Source organism: Dendrobates tinctorius, unplaced genomic scaffold (assembly GCF_039654945.1).
Source record: "Dendrobates tinctorius isolate UK_male_01 unplaced genomic scaffold, ASM3965494v1 ptg000322l, whole genome shotgun sequence".
In the NCBI taxonomy this organism is placed as follows: Eukaryota; Metazoa; Chordata; class Amphibia; order Anura; family Dendrobatidae; genus Dendrobates; species Dendrobates tinctorius.
In genome coordinates, this window is record NW_027361989.1 from 4,085,595 (window position 1) to 4,103,412 (window position 17,818).

Genomic DNA, 17,818 nt, shown 5'->3' on the forward strand with positions numbered 1-17,818 from the left:
GCACACACTGAGGCCCCTGGTCATGTGACCCCTGACTCCTCCCCCCCTGTGACCTCATCACAGGTCCTGTGCGCACAGAGCAGCTGTAGAAATCTCCGGCCTCGGGGGTCTCACCAGACTTCGCTCTTTTCTTGCAGGGGGTCTCACCAGACTTCGCTCTTTTCTTGCAGGGGCCGCAGTGGATTTCATCCTGGATCCATAGAGCTGAATAGAGGAGCGATGTTCCTTCACTCTGATGGGAATTGATGGTGACGTTTGTCCAACGTCCACGTTACCGAGTAAATCCCCCCAGGACTGCAGCCGGTAAAGACCCCGATATCCTCAGGTGTCCCCTCTAATTGGGGGAAAGGGATAGAAAAGCCTCTTATCCCGAGAGGAAACCCTGTACATGGAGACATCGGCCTCAGATCTCTCCTGTCCTGTTCTTCCAGAAAAGCCTCAAACTTCTGTGTGTGACTCAGAGCTGAGATCTGAATGCAGAGAAGTCACAGATTCCTCTCAGTCACCGGCTGTGGCTGCTTTATCGGTGGTGTAGTCCGGCCGTATAATCATGATCACCATATTGCCTCTAGACCACAACATTCTCCTCCACCCAAAACTGTTCAAATGACTTTGATACAGGAAAGATATATATCTTTGTACCTTGTTAGCCAGTATATAAAAGAATATTTAGAATTGAGAGTCCTCAGTGGTTGATACCTTTTAATGGCTAACTGAAAAGGTGGTAGCACATTGCAAGCTTTCGAGACTCCTCAGGTCTCCTCATCAGGCTAGACTAATACAACATCTGAAAAATCACATATTTATACACAAAACAGCACAAAAATAACAATAGATAAGACAAGTGACATTTAGCAGAATTGTCATTATGGGAGAGGGATAAACATAAATATTGGAACAGTATATAGATTAGGAGTGTGAAGGTTTTATTGCCCTCTGATTGGGGTCTAGTTCTGTGTTGTGTGATGACCCCAGAAGTTCTGAAGAGCAAATTCCTTAATTGATGTAAAAAGACATAAATCCATGTGACACATTCATTCCTGCACTGAGTGTGTCAAAAGTTGTCATAAATTTATACTCCCAGACCCTCCTGTCTCTCTGAGAGTTGAAGTTACCATTTAATACAAGTAATTTAATGTCCATCATGCTATGACCGGGGATACAAAAATGTTTTGCCACAGGTAGATCCCTTCTTTTTTCTCTTATTGTGTGGCGATGAGAATTCATCCTTGTTCTCAGTGTTTGCCTGGTCTCTCCCACATACAGACCCCCAGCTGGACATTTAGTACAGATAATTAAGTACACCCCATTAGATGTGATGCAGCTGAGAGTACCTGGGATCTTGTAGTCCTGATGTGAGGTGGGGATCTTTATCTTGTCCGTGGTCATTATAAATGGACAGGTTTTACATTTTTTTCTGGTTGCAAGGAAAGGTTCCTGTTAGCTGTTGGAGAGGACAGGGAGCTTCTGACAATGATGCTTCTTAGATTTGGGGGCTGCCTAAAACACAGCAGTGGGGGGTCTGGAAAAATGAAGTTAAAGTAAAGGTTGTAATTTCCGTGCCGCTCCCCTTAGCTCCTCCAGATTTGGGTTGTAGGTGACCACTAGAGGCTCCCGGTTATTCTCTTCTTCAGCTTTGTAGTGTAGCAGGTGATTCCTTGATATTCTGGTGGCTCTTGTAATTTGGTTTTCAATTGTTCTTGGATGGTAGCCCTGACTCAAAAAGGACTTTCTGAGGCGACCGAGGTGTTTGTCTCTATACATGGGGTTGGTACATACGTTATATATTATATATTGTTAACGTATGATATTCCGATCACGCTCAGTAATGCAATACAATGAGTGCATGGAAAACACTGGACTGCACTCCGATGACACAATGGAGAAGCATTTGCTCTCCATCTTTTCCTCAGTGTTCTCTGATTTTCTCATCCTAGACAATCGGACCACACTGTGCTGACACTCGGGTCAGATCCTGATCCAAGTGTCAGCTGTACAGTATAATTGGCCGATTGTCTCAGATCAGAGGATATATATGGCCGTCTGCATTGGTCCTTAGAAATCCATGTAGCCGCACGCTCCGCTCCGAGTGCCGGTGTCAGTGCCGGGTGTTGTTTCTCGCATTACACACCCTAGTGTGACCCCGGCCTTAGAATGATTCTTGTACTCAGCGTTTGCCGGGTGCTGTAGCCTAGTGTTTGTAACTAGGGTATGCTAATTATGCAAATTGTCTCTTCAGAGAGGAAGATGACTAGAACTCTAGTGCCACCTATTGGAGGTAGCAATCCTAGAAGTCAATGTTGACTCTTTAATGAGCCTTGTTACATGACTTAGGATAAAAGCCAAGCCAGAATCTCAATTTGCAGACACTGTGTTTCGGGGTACTGCCCCTCGTCAGTGCAAAGTGTGAGATCTGGTTTGTCTGTGTGAGAGGCGTCTGACCGATATCCAAGAAGTATCATTTCTCCTTGTGGAGAACTAGGGTATGTGCACACAGTTTTATTTCAGGGGCAGAGCTGCTTCAGGAAAGTGTCTCCGGTCTTTTACCTGAAGGCGCCATGTCTTTTGTGCCACCGGCGTCTTTTCTCGATAGTTTCTATTATAGTTGCAGGTGACAGAATGTGCTACTTGTATTAATGGCCTCAGTTTCCAAGCACTGAAGCAGATAAAAGACGTATCAGACGGAGCGGGTACAGCAATGTGGTTTTCCATTGCCGTGCACTAAGTTCATGTTTAGCGGCAGGTTTGTGGCGCTTCTTCAATCCGCCTGACAAAGATGTGTGCACATCCCCTTACCTTGGTTCTGCAGCCACAAAATACAGGCATCCCAGCATGAAAGCCATCTGTCCAGTCTCTGCTGCTTCTATAAGGAAGGCAAGGCAGCGATAAACTGGTTAATGAGTCACTACACATGGGCCGGTGATGGGTGCGGCCCCCAGACGGGAACTTTAGTGATTTCCACGTTTGAAAAAACTAAATGAATGAAAATCTTCTCCTATACATTACAGTGTTAATCCGCGCAGAATGTGCACTGGGGCGATCTATGTGGGGTCTGTGATCGGCGCAGGTTCAGAGACTTGTGGAGGGGATTGTGTCTGTGACAACGATAAAAAACGAAAATGTCTCTGATTTTTATTTGCGGAGACACAGTCTGCAAAAACATGAGCCTGTGAGCAGCACCATAGACTATAATAGAAGAGAACTAATGAAAACCACAGAGAGAACATGGACGTGAGAAACGGCCGTCTGACTGAGACTTTCCTGTCATTCCTGTGCTCCAGCATGTCCACGACCACCGACCAGCCATATACACGTCAGTCAGTGTCCTCTACGGCCTGTTCACACAGGAGGACGCACTTCTCTGTGCACACAGCGACTGGTAATATGTTCTGTGCACGTAGACTGTCCTGTTCTCAGGAGCGCATGTCCTGTTTACCCCGAGCAATGTGCCACCAAGAACCTGGATTGTTAAGCCGTGACTAATAATCATTTTTCCTTCCATCAGGTGATTACTGACCTATTGAAATGAGCCGATAATCAGGAAGCCGCGCTCTTACAATCCCACATTTCATGATTATCGGCTCATCTAAAGTGGCCATAATTCAGTGGCTGTCAGCTCTGCAGGTCACAACACTCAACGTTGTGATTGTAGGCCGCGGACCTGTATTAGACGATCTAGAGAGCAAGATTACAGAGGGTACAAGACGTGGGCCTGTGGTCTTACAAATGCCAGGGCTGAATTTCACTCCCAGTCCGGCCCTGGTTACATGGAAAATAAAGACACAGCCAGAATAAAGTCTTTTATTAGAAATAAAACTAAACAGTTTTCCTTTTTTATTTAAAAATAACAAACACAGTTACACTCACCTAACGCCTATTTCCACCGAAGACCTCGTTCTGCAATAAAAATAAAATACAACAACAATATACCTGTCTGTCGCTCTGTCCCACGCCGTAATCCATGTCTGGGGGATAATTAGTTTTCAACCTGGACGGTGCCAAGATGCGACCGTGCAGGCAGAGAACCACTGGTGAATGAGCTGCTGCAAGCGCAGCATCATTGACCAGCAGTGACATCATCGAGGTTTCCAGCCAGGCTGAACTGCAGTGACCTCAGGACCGTGGGAAAAAGTTAGTGATGAGGTCAGCACAGTTCAAGCTAAGTCACTTCACAGCAGATCACCGTGAGAATTCTCTGTTTGTTATTTTTTAGTAAAAAACAAAAACTGTGTTTTGTTTTATTTATAATAAAAGACTTTATTCTGACTGTGTCTTTATTTACCATATAACTATAGGATTAGTAATGGAGAGGTGTCTTCTAGACACCTCTCCATTACTAAGCCGTGGGCTTGATGTCACCTGTCAATACAAGGGTGATATCAACCCCACAAATATGAACCACACTTGCCATCACTATAGGGCAAGTGGGAAGAGCCGGGCAAAGCACCAGAATTGGCACATCTAATAGATGTGCCTTTTCTGGGAAGCTGCAGGCTGCTATTTTTAGCCTGGGGGTGTCAATATCTATGGCCCCTTACAAGTCTGAGAATACCAACCGCCAGTTTTCAGCTTTAGCGAGGCTGGTTGCCAAATAGGAAACAAATGGATCTTACAAATTATTTTCCAGCTTCGCACTATACTCTATATACGGTTGTACTCTACTGTCTGGGCACATGGCAGTGTTCAGAAGGGAAGGAGCGCCATTTAGCTATTTGAATGCAGATCGAGCTGGAATAGTTTGCAGACACAATGTATTGGGAGCACTGTTCGTGGTCACCTGGCAGCTCAAAAGATGTCCGCCATGAACATTCTTGGCTCTATCTTTTCTGCTTTCCATATCCCAAGGATTGCCTTGCTTATCGCCCTTTAACATCCTCACATGGAATCTGGACTTACACTGGGACCCCTAGGCTTGGACCATGGTGTTACCTGCAATTCTGTGGTGTTAGATGGCAAGAAGAATAGTCAGGTAGCTGGGTCAGAACTAGAAGGACAGAATACAGAATCAGAAGACAAAAGAGTAGTCAGTAAACGGGCCACGGTCACAGCAGGAAACAAATACACAAGCCACAAGCTGAGCACAGAGGACTGAACCAGAGGAGAACAGCGCTGTATCTGGCAGATTCCGGCCATGTGCTTTGCGCTTTAGCAGGGTGTGGTACTTTCCAATTGGCTGAAGTGTGGAGCAGATTACTCCAGCTGGACAGCAGGAACAGATCCCAGATGAGATTGGACACACCATATGCAGAAGCCTTAATATAACTAAATGACAGAAAACCAGAATAGTAGAAATCCCCATAAAGTGATTCCATGTTATTAATTAATTCACTGAGGGTTATAATCCTTAGGAGGAGTGAAGATTGTGACTCCACAGCCACTTTCTGGAAATTAAAACGCAGTGGATGTTGGAGAGTGAAAATTACACATTTGCCATTTTCTTACCCAGCACATAGTGCCCAGATTGTGCTCCAGGAGACACCGCAAATTAAGCGGGTTCTCCTCACTATAATATTGCTAAATACAGGGATCCTAAATGTTGTTTGCACACACTGCAAGACTCCGAAGTGAGAGCGGATTTTGCCGGATTGGTTTATAGAAACCTTGTTGGTTTTCAACAGCCTTTGAGCCACTAATAGTGTGGGAACCTCTGTTTTTCCATTGACAGATGATGGACCTGAGTGGGGACTTGTTTTTTGTGAGATGAGAAGTGGTATTGTTTTCGCCTTTATAACATTGATTGGTTTCTTTTTATTTGATATTTGGGAGGCAGAATGAACAAACAGTTGAACACCACACACTACTGGTTCATCCAACAAGGTTTTCTATTAGACTGTGAACTGTCATTGTCTTGGTAAATAATTAAAGTTTTTTTACATAAACTGTCCACAAAAATGGCAAGCTAAGCAGACATGTTCAAAAATATAAAACTCAAGGATATTTTATTAAAAAGTAATATTTTTTTATCTTAGCAGATGAGTGTACCAGGAGATCAGAGGGACAGCTGACATCTTCAATTTTTAAATCTGATGATCTTGAGATCCTACAAGATACAACTGAAGTGATTGCTATTACTCCAGATATATCATCATCCATTCACAGCAAAGATCTGTCATCTGATCCTATGAAACAGGTCCCATCCTCTGACTCATTACCGATTATAAAGGAAAATCAAAGTCACAAAACAGGCATTAAAAAACAAACTGCTTCTAAAGCAAAGAAGTCATTTTCATGTTCAGAATGTGGGAAATATTTTAAACGGAAATCATGTTTTGTTACTCACCAGAGAACTCACACAGGGGAGAAGCCTTTTTCCTGTTCAGAATGTGGGAAATGTTTTAACCAGAAATGGAATCTTGTTAGACACCAAATAACTCACACAGGGGAGAAACCTTTTTCATGTTCAGAATGTGGGAAATGTTTTAATCTTAACTCAAAATTGGTTAGGCACCAGAGAGCTCACACAGGGGAGAAGCCTTTTTCTTGTTCAGAATGTGAGAAATGTTTTAATCAGAAATCAGACCTTGTTGTTCACCAGAGAATTCACACAGGAGAGAAGCCTTTTTCATGTTCAGAATGTAGGAAATGTTTTAAACAGAAATCAGCTTGTTACTCACCAGAGAATTCACACAGGGGAGAAGCCTTTTTTCTGCTCAGAATGTAAGAAATGTTTTAATCAGAAATCAGACCTTGTTGTTCACCAGAGAACTCACACAGGAGAGAAGCCTTTTTCATGTTCAGAATGTGGGAAATGTTTTAATCTTAACTCAAAATTGGCTATGCACCAGAGGACTCACACAGGGGAGAAGCCTTTTTCTTGTTCAGAATGTGAGAAATATTTTATTCAGAAATCAGACCTTGATGCTCACCAGAGAATTCACACAGGGGAGAAGCCTTTTTCATGTTCAGAATGTGAGAAATGTTTTAATCATAACTCAAAATTGGTTAAGCACCAGAGGACTCACACAGGGGAGAAGCCTTTTCCTGTTCAGAATGTGGGAAATGTTTTATCCAGAAATCAGATTTAGTTAATCACCAGAGAACCCACACAGGGGAGAAGCCTTTTTCCTGTTCAGAATGTTTGAAATGTTTTATCCAGAAATCAGATTTAGTTAAGCACCAGATGACTCACACAGGGGAGAAGCCTTTTTCCTGTTCAGAATGTTTGAAATTTTTTATCCAGAAAAAAGATTTAGTTAAGCACCAGAGAACCCACACAGGGGAGAAGCCTTTTTCATGTTCAGAATGTGGGAAATGTTTTATCCGGAAAACGCATCTTGATGGTCACCAGAGAGCAAACACAGGGGAGAAGCCTTTTTCATGTTCAGAATGTGGGGAATGTTTTATCCGGAAAGCGCATCTTGATGGCCACCAGAGAACACACACAGTGGAGAAGCCTTTTTCTTGTTCAGAATGTGGGAAATATTTTAACTGGAAAGAGCATTTTGTAAGACATCAGAGCAGTCACACAGAGGAGAAACCTTTTTCATTTTAATGTGGGAAATATTTTACTCGGAAATCAACTGTTAATAAACATTAGAGACGTCACATAGGGAAGAACCCTTTTTTTGTTCAGAATGTTGGAATCATTTTAACCAAAATTGCATCTTCTTAAAGGGGTTGTCTCTTGTCATTCCTCTTGTTTGCTGACAAAAAGATAAAATTAAACTTTATTACTTCCAAATGTAAAACTGTACCCATAATTCACACCCTGAAGGTTAGTCAATAGGTGACTAATAGAAAAAACATGTACCCCACATCTCAGTATATAGGGTGAGGTGATGTATACACACTCACTCTCCAAGCCTCATATTTCTATGGGTTTCATCGTCCTCACCAAAGGCGACTCAGAAGGAGACTTTATTTAATATTGACCTATATTCAAGCGAGACTAGACAAAAAAAAACAAAAATCCTGTATCATGTTATCCAAAACAGTCAGGAAACTAGCCGCATATTGGAAGACCCCAGACCTCAAACTATATACTTCGTAAGTTTATAAGCCACTGATGTGTCAGGAATAGATAGTATGTGACAATACAGTATAATTCTTGTGATTTTCTCCTATAGGGACTGCCCTAGTTTGGTAATGTAACTGCTGATAATTAGTAGTGCAGACAAATTGTCCTAGACTAAACTCAGTCTTCAGACGGCCCAATATGTACCACTCAGGGAAAACTTACCTGCTCCAAAGATCATTAGCAGCTCCTAACTAATGGCCATGCTGCGGTCTGTCAGGGAATGAGTGCAATATCGTTATAAAGACTAGGGATATGTGCAGTCATAATGTCTGGGAGATCTGTGCCATTATTTAGTATGAATATGGAAATTATCTCTGAAAGGTAAGTGTTCCCTGAGCGGTATATACTGTATTTTCACATACTATCTATTCCTGACACTGGAGGGGCTTATAAACTTACACAGTAAATAGTCTGAGGTCTGGGATCTGACAATATGTGGCTAGTTTTCTGACTGTTTCGGATAACATGATACATGATTTTAGGGTTTTCTTTGTCTAGTCTAGCTTGAATAAACAGTTAAGCTCAAAAGTTTACATACCCTGGCAGAATTTTTGGTTTCTTGTTTTTTTTCAGAGAATATGAATGATAACACCAAAACTTTTTCTCTACTCATGGTTAGTGGTTGGGTGAAGTCATTTATTGTCAAACTACTGTGTTTTCTCTTTTTAAATCATAAAGACAACCAAAAACTTTCAAATGACCCTGATCAAAAGTTTACATACCCTGGTGATTTTGGCCTGATAACATGCACAGAAGTTGACACAACTGGGTTTGAATGGCTACTAAAGGTAAGATCCTCACCTGTGATTTGTAATAAATGCCAGGAAAATTGGGATGCAAAGAAAAATCCACAAATAACATCAGCTGAAATACTGCCTCTATAATGAGACTGAGGGAGAAACAGCCAGAGAGATTCATCCATACGTCCCAAAAGGACCAGAGACAGGACAGCAGCCATTTTCCATCATGGCTCCATCACGAGGGACACGGATCTATCATTCTACAGGAAACAACCTAGAGGTTTTCAGCCTCAGTTGGAAAAATACAGATCTGTTCCATTGACTATTGCTGAACCATGGATACGTTTGGAGATGCCAGGTTGTAATCCTCAGATCAACTGGCCTTGTACCTTATATGGGCTCAATGAACTGTAGTCTTCCTACATTTGCTATCACCTCCTCTCTGTGTGCGTGTCACAGGTGATGTAGTCAACCCTGGAAGATGAAGCCAGGTTGTGATCCTTGGATCAACTGGCCTTGTACCATGTATGGACTCAATGGACTGTCATCTTCCTATGCTTGTCGTTACTTTCTCTCTGTGTGCCACAGGTGGGGTAGCGACCCTAGAAGATCTGAAGTCACAGCTGCTATTAGCCCGGCGAGCCAGCGGAAGGGTGAGACTGTAATGTGCACCATCTTGGGTATTTCTCCTTCGTCTCATTGGGGGACACAGAGACTGTGGGTGTGTGCTACTGCCGTCTGGAGGCCGACACTAAGTATACAAAAAACAAGTTAGCTCCTCCTCCGCCGTATACACCCTCGCCCCGATAGCGGGCAGAAACCAGTTTTTGCTTAGTGTCTGATGGAGGCACACACAGTCTGGGTCTCCCCAGACTATTTTTATTTCTCGCTATGAAGAGGAGACAGGGGCGATGGACCCTATTGAAAGGGTCTGATCTCCCCAAACATCAAAGGGCGATCACGCGCGAGTATCGCCTCCGCGTATCCTTTCCCGCGCCGAGGGACATCTCTGGGACTTTTCCCCAGACATCTATTTTTTCTTTTTTATTTTGAGAAGATATGACAGGGGCAACGCATCCTATTGAAAGGATCTGATTTCCCCAAACCATCAACGGGCGACCACGTGCGAGTGTCCCTCCACGTTTCCTCTCCCGCGAAGTGGGACATTATGCCAGACTTAGCCCTGTCCACCCCTAGGTAGTGAAACCATGGGCTTGCACAGAGGCACAAGACTAGTCTGTGCGCCCCCACTGCTCCACCAACGTATGACGGCGGTGCTGCATGGCGGCGGACGGTCCCTCTCCTCGCCCAGAAGAGGCGGCTGGAGCTAGGGTGCCTGCACTGTCCGAAGACTGATTACCTCATGGCCTCTGGGCAGAAGACAGCAGAGTAGAAGGAGGTATGGTTGGGCTGGGAGAGCCCCTAGGCGGCGTGAGGATCCAGGCTAGGGGAACGCTCCAGGTGCTGGACCCGGCTTCCCCTCTCCTGCCTGCGGTATCAGCAGCAGCTTCAGTTTTCTCTTCCTCCCTCCTTCCGGGCAGCGCGCCCATACCTGTGGCCACCCAGACCGGGAAGGAGCGCACCTCAGGGGGGTAGGGAGAAGCGCCAGGGTAGCGCGCCCGGCTGCGGCGGAAATTTAGCCCGCGGCTTCGGCCTAGGCCACGGGGAGAAGGCCCGCCCCCGGCGTGACGTCAGATCCGGCCCCGCCCCCATGTCCAGGGTGGGCGCTGGATAAAATTGAGGCCCCGGCTTCAGAACGGGGTAGGCCGCAGTCAGGAAAGCATCGCAGCCTACCCAGAGAGAGCAGGAGCACGAGCACGGGGAGACAGCAGGAGCTGGGTAAGTGCAACCCCGTCTCGGCCACACTAGGGCAGTTGTCCTCCTCCTCATACCCCTGTATGCTTTAAAAAAAAAAAGAGAGGGAGAGAAAATTGGCTGTTTCTGCAGTATGTCTGGAAAAGGGAAAAAGCACACGTTCCTTTATACCATATGCATTTCCTGTGGGGCTGTGTTCACGCGAGCGCAGACTATTAAGTTATGTGAAGCCTGCAGTTCCGAACGCGCCCAGGAGCCCTCCCCTCCAACGGAGCCCAGAGGGTCGGATCCCCCGGAATGGGCGTTATCACTTTCTCGGTCTATGGCTTCACTTACGAAGGCGATAGAGACCCTTCAGGCCCCAGATAGGGGTAGAGACAACGGCTCACCGGTTGGGGAAGGTTCATCCACCTCACAGGAGCCGCCGGCCTGCAGGGGCCGCACTCTCTCCAGGCAGACGTACAGGGAAAGATCCCATATGGCGTCTCCATGAGTGCGGCGTCTCGCTCACCGTCACCATTGTCTGGGAGCGAGCAGAGTTCGGATGAGGATATGCAGGAATCCTTGGACCTGGATACCCCCGGGTGTCGGGAGACGGTAGACAGTCTCATTGAGGCTGTCAATCAGACTCTAGGTATTGAAGAAGATGTCTCTCTAACCGCAGGGCATAAAATATCTTTTAAAAAGGCCAGGCGACCAAATAGGGTGTTTAGCACTCATCCAGAATTCGAGGACATGGTGCAACGGCACAGGGAGCATCCAGAAAAGCGTTTTTCGGGACAAAAAAATGCTAGAAACGAGAGCTCTGTAAGAGATGGGCGGAATCTCCAATTGTGGATCCCCCAGTGTCACGCCTGGCCTCAAGATCATTGTTGTCAGTACCTAGTGGGTCATCCATTAAGGACCCCACGGATCGGCTCATAGAAGGTTTAGCCCGCTCGGTGTATGAGGCATCAGGGTCAGCGCTTTTGCCGTCATTTGCGGCAACATGGGTGGCCAAGGCCATGATGGCATGGTCAGAGTCTTTGAATGGAGTCCTGCAAGATAGAGACTTGCCGATAGAGGTGTCTGAGATAGCAAAGCAGATCGCTATGGCGGGTGACTATCTAATTAATGCATCCTTGGATGCGGCGAATTGCGTGGCGCTAGCGGCGGCAAACGCTATCGCCATTAGGAGAGCCTTGTGGCTAAGGCTATGGCGGGCTGATTCAATTTCTAAAAAATCGTTAACATCCCTGCCATATCAGGGTAACCGGCTTTTTGGAGAGAGGTTAGACAAACTTATTTCAGAGCAGCTTTCTCCCACAGCAGAAGAGTAGACCGCCCTTTCGTCAGCCGCAGGCGCGCTTTCGAGCATTTCGCGCCCCAGGATGGGCAACAGCGGCCAGTTCTACCGCCCCAGCTCGCTCTAACCAAGACAGAGAGCGCCAGGTCACGTATAGAGCCAACCCGCTGGGGAGCGGGCGGAGCCGTCCACCCAGGTCAAGGGGAGCCAGGCCCCAGAAGCCCCCAGCAAAATGACTCGAGGCATCAGGTACCCGAGGACAGCAGAGTAGGCGGTCGTCTGCTCAGGTTCCGCCACGTCTGGGTCAAGGTGGCACACGACGCATGGGTGGCGGAATTAGTGTCAGTCGGGTGCAAGATAGAGTTTATCCGACACCCTCCAAAGCGATTTTTTCATTCCCGGCTTCCCAAATCGGAATCCCGGGCAGAGGCGTTGCTAGGAGCCATCAGGATTCTTCAGTGCAACGGGGTCATTGTTCCGGTACCAGAGGGTGAAGAGGCTCAAGGATTTTATTCCAATCTGTTCGCGGTCCCCAAGAAGGACGGAACAGTAAGACCGGTTCTGGACCTAAAGCTCCTAAACAGGTTCATCAGAGTCAGGCACTTTCGGATGGAATCCCTCCGGTCAGTGATATCGGCCATGGAGCAGGGAGAATATTTGGCCTCAATCGATGTTCAGGATGCCTACCTGCACATCCCTATTTTTCCCCCGCATCAAAAGTTCCTTCGTTTTGCGATCAATGGCCGGCATTTCCAGTTTGTGGCTCTGCCGTTCGGGTTGGCCACGGCGCCCAGGGTATTCACAAAGGTAATGGCGGTCGTTATGGCCATTCTTCATTCTCGGGGCATAGTAGTGTTGCCGTACTTAGACGACCTTTTGGTAAAAGGGCCGTCCTTTCAAGCATGCGAGGAGAATGTCAGCATCACGCTGGATACCCTATCTCGCCTGGGATGGTTGGTCAATGGGAAGAAGTCATCTCTTACCCCGGCTCAGAGGATTCCATTCCTAGGGATGATTTTCGACACCTCCCGAGGGTTGGTAATTCTCCCTTAAGACAAGGCTCATGCGCTCCGGCAGGGAGTTCGGAGTCTTCAGCAGCCAGGCCCTCACACGATTCGATTTGGGATGAGGGTTCTAGGGAGGATGGTAGCGGCAATAGAAGCAATTCCGTTTGCTCAATTTCATCTGCGTCCCCTGCAGCACGCTCTTTTAGCAGCATGGGACAGGAGTCTGTTCTCCCTAGATCATCAGTGCAGGTTGTCCTTTCAGGTCCGGTGGGCACTTCAATGGTGGACGCGCGACTCCTCTCTCCTTCAGGGGAAACCCTTTCCTCCAGATCAATGGTAGGTGGTCACAACCGACGCGAGTCTTCTCGGTTGGGGGGCAGTATTTCGTCATTACACGGCACAGGGGGAGTGGTCCCCCCAGGAGGCTCATCTTCCAATCAACTTGTTGGAGATTCGAGCGGTGCGGTTGGCGTTGCAGCATTTTCAGCACTGGCTAGCGGGTCGCCCAGTCTGGGTCCAGTCAGACAACGCCACGGCAGTGGCGTACATAAATCACCAGGGAGGCACGCGCAGCAAGGCAGCCATGCGCGAGATAGAACGTGTACTCCGTTGGGCCGAGAAGCACCACTCAGTAATCTCAGCGGTTCATATACCAGGGATGGAAAATTGGGCAGCAGATTTCCTGAGTCGGCAGGGGGTCGTGGCCGGAGAATGGTCCCTACACCCCGAGGTCTTCCAGCAGATTTGCCAACGGTGGGGAACTCCGGACGTGGATCTGATGGCCTCCAGGGAGAACACCAAGGTGGGCAGGTTTGTTGCCCGGTCCCAGGACCCGCGAGCAATCGCAGTGGATGCTTTGGTTCTTCCATGGAGCCAGTTTCGGCTCCCATACCTGTTCCCCCCTCTGCCTCTTCTCCCGAGGGTAATCAGAAAGATCAAGATAGAGAGGGTCCCGGCAATTCTGCTGGCTCCAGACTGGCCCCGTCGAGCTTGGTACGCGGAGCTAGTACAGCTCCTCGCAGACGTGCCATGGCGTCTACCGGAACGGCCAGACTTACTGTCCCAGGGGCCGATCTACCACCCAAACTTAGGGGCCCTGTGTTTGACGGCATGGCCATTGAATCCTGGGTTCTGACCCAGGCAGGGTTTGGGCGTGAAGTGGTGGCTACAATGGTTAGTGCCCGGAAACCGGCCTCGGTGAGGGTCTATCATAACACTTGGAAGGTTTTCTTTCTCTGGTGTCGAGAGCACGGGGTTGCGCCTTTGTCCTTCTCGGTTCCTAACATTCTGGCTTTTCTGCAGTCAGGCCTAGATGCAGGTTTGGCCCCGAGTTCTCTGAGGAGACAGATATCGGCCTTGTCTGTCCTTTTCCAGCTAAAGATCGCTACCAATATGCAGGTCAAGACATTCATTCAGGGGGTCTCGCATTTGGTGCCCCCCTTTAGGGCTCCCTTAGACGCCTGGGACCTTAATCTGGTTCTGGGTGTCCTACAGGAAGCTCCTTTTGAGCCGTTGCAGGAAGTCGAATTGCCTTACCTTACCAGAAAGGTCGTGTTTTTGGTAGCCATAACCTCTATTAGGCGGGTCTCGGAATTGGCAGCCCTATCCTGTAGAGCGCCGCTTCTGACCTTTTTTAAGGATAAGGTAGTCCTGAGACCACCGCCGCCGTTTCTGCCAAAGGTTGTGTCCTCGTTCCTTATTAATGAGGACATTGTTTTGCCTTCATTTTGTCCAGCTCCGGTACACAGAGTGGAGAAGGCGCTCCACACGCTGGACCTAGTAAGGGCCCTCAGAAGGTATGTGTCGAGGACAGCACCTTTTCGCCAGACAGATTCGTTGTTTGTGATCCCCGAAGGGCGCAGGAAGGGGCTCGCAGCCTCACGGTCGACCATAGCCAGATGGATTTGCCTTACTATTCAAGAGGCTTACCGTATTAGAGGCGCGCCGGTTCCAGCTGGAATAAGAGCGCACTCAACTCAGGCAGTGGGCGCCTCTTGGGCGCTTCGGCATCAAGCTTCGGCAGAGCAGGTATGCAAGGCGGCAACGTGGTCAAGCCTGCACACGTTCTCTAAGCATTACAATGTGCATAATCAGGCTTCGTCGGATGCGAGCCTGGGTAGGAAAACTCTCCAGGCAGCGGTGGCACACCTTTAAACAGGTAGGCATGCGTTGTGGATTGGTGAGTTGCTCCCACCCAGGGACTGCTTTAGGACGTCCCACAGTCTCTGTGTCCCCCAATGAGACGAAGGAGAAACATGGATTTTTGTGAGTACTCACCGTAAAATCCTTTTCTCCGAGACGCTCATTGGGGGACACAGCACCCACCCTGATAGCCAGTTGGCTCTTGTTTATTTGATTAGTATAATTCCTTATTTAAGGTAGGGTGGTCCTTTTTCAGACATATGATTTTCTGCGTTAAGGCTGTTTTTATGTTCTCCTACTGCTTTTGCACTAAACTGGTTTCCGCCCGCTATCGGGGCGAGGGTGAATGCGGTGGAGGAGGAGCTAACTTGTTTTTTGTATACTTAGTGTCGGCCTCCAGACGGCAGTAGCCACACCCAGAGTCTCTGTGTCCCCCAATGAGCGTCTCAGAGAAAAGGATTTTACGGTGAGTACTCACAAAAATCCATGTTTTGCTGGGACTGTTTTATGTGCTACCTGCCTGTTTTGTGTTTCAATAAAGCATTGCCCCACTGATTTATCCTCACCCTGTGTTGTCTGAGTAGTGATTTGCCCATGTTAAAAGGCGAGTGGGAGTTCGGCAGGATGATCCCTGGGTCACAAGGTTTCAGCTAGCACGCAGCACTGATAGCAAGCTGGCAATGACATCCATAGAGGTCTGCTAGAGACCTTTAGTTGTTATACCTACCCATCGATGACCCGCGAACATGTGACAGGGTCACTGATGGGTGGGATTTCTGGTGCTGTCCAGAAGTGTGAGATAAATGCCGATGTCAGATGCTGTTAGGGGCACATGTCAGCTGTTCAAAACAGCTGACATGTGCCGGAAAAGATGTCTCAGCACCGGAGCCCACATCAAAGGGGAGAGAGTCCGACATCAGCATACATTTACACCTGATGTCGGAAAGGGGTTAAAGGGGATTGTTTTTACAGAGACAGAAGTGAACACAGAAAGAAGACGATCGAGGGAGAAGCAGGGGCTGCAGAGAAGACCGTGCGCCAGGACGGGGTGAGTATGACGGGGGGCAGAGCAATATTCACCTGTCTCCGGGTCCTCTGGCTGTGACGTCATTGCGCACCCTCTGCTGAACGTCACTGCAGAGACCCGGGAGACAGAGCCACGCGCAGCGATGGAACGGGGACTGGTAAATATCGCCAGTGCCGGGGGCCTGAGCCAGCGGCGACACTGGCACCTGGCCCCCAGCAACGAGAGGTGAGTATGTCATTATTATTTTTTTTTAATTGCAACAGCGGCAGCAGCAGCATATGGGGGGGTATTTATGGAGCATCTTCTTGGGCCAGCATTAACCCTTGTACAGCAGCATATGGGGGTATTTATGGAGCATCTTCTTGGGCCAGCATTAACCCTTGTGCAGCAGCATATGGGGGTATTTAAAGAGCATCTTCTTGGGCCAGCATCAACCCTTGTGCAGCAGCATATGGGGAGTATTTATGGAGCATCTTCTTGAGCCAGCATTAACCCTTGTGCAGCAGCATATGGGGGGTATTTATGGAGCATCTTCTTGGGCCAGCATTAATCCTTGTGTAGTAGCATATGTTTTTTTATCTATGGAGCATCTTGTTGGGCCACCCTTGTGCACCAATATATGTTTTTTTTTTATCTATGGAGCATCTTCTTGGGCCACCATTAACCCTTGTGCAGCAATATATGTTTTTTTTTTATCTATGGAGCATCTTCTTGGGCCACCATTAACCCTTGTGCAGCATTTTATGGGGGGTATTTATCTATGGGGCATCTTCTTGGACCACCATTAACCCTTGTGCAGCATTTTATGGGGGGTATTTATCTATGGAGCATCTTTTTGGACCACCATTAACCCTTGTGCAGCACCACCCTCGGCTTATACATGAGTCAATAAGTTTTCCCAGTTTTTTTGTGGCAAAATTAGGGGGGTCGGCTTATACACGCGTATATTCGGTATTTGGAAATACAACGAGCAGTCTGTCTCTCTGATTATGCTTGATTGCATGGGTACCCATAATATAGAAAATACCTGAGGAGACATAGAAATCCCTTCTCTGACAACTTGGAGGCCTTCAGCGGGATATAATATACCACTTCGACTTCCATCTCAGGCTGAACAATTGACCGCCTCTACCCTGAACAGAAAACCAGATCCCGGGTGAGTAGATTTGTTACTCACACAGTTTTCTCTCCGGGAAGGGAGGCTTTCTAGAGTCAGTCTGTGGGGATTTCTAACGGGAAAAAAACCTCAGGTAAAAGAAGGTATATGTTATGTGTTATCTCTTGTTTGTCTGTTTGTTTAAGTGCTGTTAACAATTGTTTTGTTTCATTAGGAAGTGCAATGTTTTTCCATTTGTTGTCTATCTACAACAAGGGTTCCTGTCTCTGTTTGTAACTATGTCAGTATTTGTTAACCCTAGTATGCGTGACATCAGAAATCTTCATATTAACGTATTGGGGACCTTTTATGCCCCCATGCAAATCATATGGAAAAACACACTTATATAACTTTTACAAGTTTATTTTAAAGCTGCTAAATAAAATATGACTAGTAAACAAAATTTTAATTATAATTTTTCACCGAAAATACCCCCCAAAATTTTTTTTTTCAAAATTTCACACAAACATATGAAAAACGCACAAAAACGCATAGAAATCTATACCAAACTAGCTGCAGCTACATTTCTATTATGTTTCTTTTCTAATATATTAGTCTTCCAAACAATTTTGACAAGTTATTTTTTCAGAAGAATGTTCTTTGCAGACATTTTCCTTACAAATTGAACA